Below are 1,678 nucleotides of genomic sequence, written 5' to 3'. Positions count from 1 at the left end.
TCTTGACAAAACTCTATTAGCCTTTGTCCTGCTTCGTTCTGAACTCCAAGGCCAAACTTCCCTGTTGTTCCTTTTATCTCTTGGCTCCCTACTTTAGCATTCCAGTCCCCTAGAATGAGAAGAACATCTTTCTTTGGTGTCAGTTCTAGAAGGTGTTGTAAATCTTCATAGAATTGTTCAATTTCAGTCTCCTCAGCAATGCTGGTTGGTGCATAAACTTGGATTATTGTGATGTTGAATGGTCTGCCTTGGATTCGTATTGACATCATTCTATCATTTTTGAGATTGTATCCCATTACAGCTTTTCCCACTCTTTTGTTGACTATGAGGGCTACTCCATTCCTTCTACGGGATTCTTGCCCACAGTAGTATATATGATAATCATCTGAGCTGAATTCGCCCATTCCTGTCCATTTTAGTTCACTGATGCCCAGGATGTCGATGTTTATTCTTGCCATCTCCTGTTTGACCACCTCCAGCTTCCCAACGTTCATAGATCTTACATTCCAGGTTCCTATGCAGTATTTTTCTTTACAGCATTGGACTTTCCTTTCACTTCCAGGCACGTCCACAGCTGAGCGTCCTTTCGGCTTTGGCCCAACCACTTCATTAGCTCTGGAGCTACTTGTACTTGTCCTCCACTCTTCCTCAGTAGCATGTTGGACGCCTTCCGACCTGAGGGGCCCATCTTCCAGCGTCATATCTTTTAGCCTTTTGTTTCTGATCATGGGGTGTTCTTGGCAAAGATACTGGAGTGGCTTGCCATTTCCTACTCCAGGTGGATTGCGTTTAGTCGGAACTCTCCACTATGTCCTGTCCGTCTTGGGTGTCCCTGCACGGCATAGCCCATAGCTTCTCTGAGTTACTCAAGCCCCTTCACCACGACAAGGCAGCAATCCATGAAGGGGGGGCAGTGTGAGCATAATTTATATGTATAGGCTAACTCCTCTTGCTTCGTTATACAGTACTTACAGAAGGGAAACAATGTAACATTCAGTTGCTTCTTGCTGACAATTCACAATTCACCACTGAGATTCTTGGTATCTTCCCAAGCAGGGGAAGTGCCATGATCATGAAGATGGTTTTCTGAAGGTGAGGCCCACCCATTCCACTCTGGGTGTGCTGCCCCCTGCAATTTCTCCAAATATGGAAAACTGGGTTGTATAATTTGTAGTAGGCAGAAGCCAAATATCACTAGAACAAAAATATGTTTCTATTGGTATTTTAATGTCTTGGTCTTCTAATGGCAGATATCATTGTCACTGCTGAAGTACTATTGTGAGTCTACGAATCACTAGTCATGGCTTTCATACATGAGCTGCAATGCTGAATCCCAACTGCTGTATTCTTCATTTAGGTCTTTCCACAGATAGAGTGGGTGTACTGAAATTGCAACCAGAAAGAAAGAAAGAAAGAAAGAAAGAAAGAAAGAAAGAAAGAAAGAAAGAAAGAAAGAAAGAAAGAAAGAAAGAAAGAAAGAAAGAAAGAAAGAAAGAAAGAAAGAAAGAAAGAAAGAAAGAAAGAAAGAAAGAAAGAAAGAAAGAAAGAAGATAATCTACAGTTCTCTGTCCCTCCCCTTTTGTACAAGGAACTGCCAAACTCTGTGCATCTTATGTGGGATGCAGGAATTATAATAATTCTGTACAGAGTGGTGTGACCAGAAAAATCTGTGAAATTC

General features: G+C 42.0%; 1 pseudogene; it reads left to right on the top strand.

Moving 5' to 3' along the window:
• The first annotated feature begins 1,041 nt into the window (after positions 1–1,041).
• LOC140707174 (U1 spliceosomal RNA) lies at positions 1,042–1,217 on the top strand (annotated as a pseudogene).
• The last annotated feature ends 461 nt before the right edge of the window (positions 1,218–1,678 follow it).

The sequence above is a fragment of the Pogona vitticeps genome, chromosome 4 (genome assembly GCF_051106095.1).
Source record: "Pogona vitticeps strain Pit_001003342236 chromosome 4, PviZW2.1, whole genome shotgun sequence".
In the NCBI taxonomy this organism is placed as follows: Eukaryota; Metazoa; Chordata; class Lepidosauria; order Squamata; family Agamidae; genus Pogona; species Pogona vitticeps.
The sequence above is the reverse complement of the archived record's forward strand: the minus strand, read 5'-3'. Positions and strand labels throughout refer to the sequence as shown.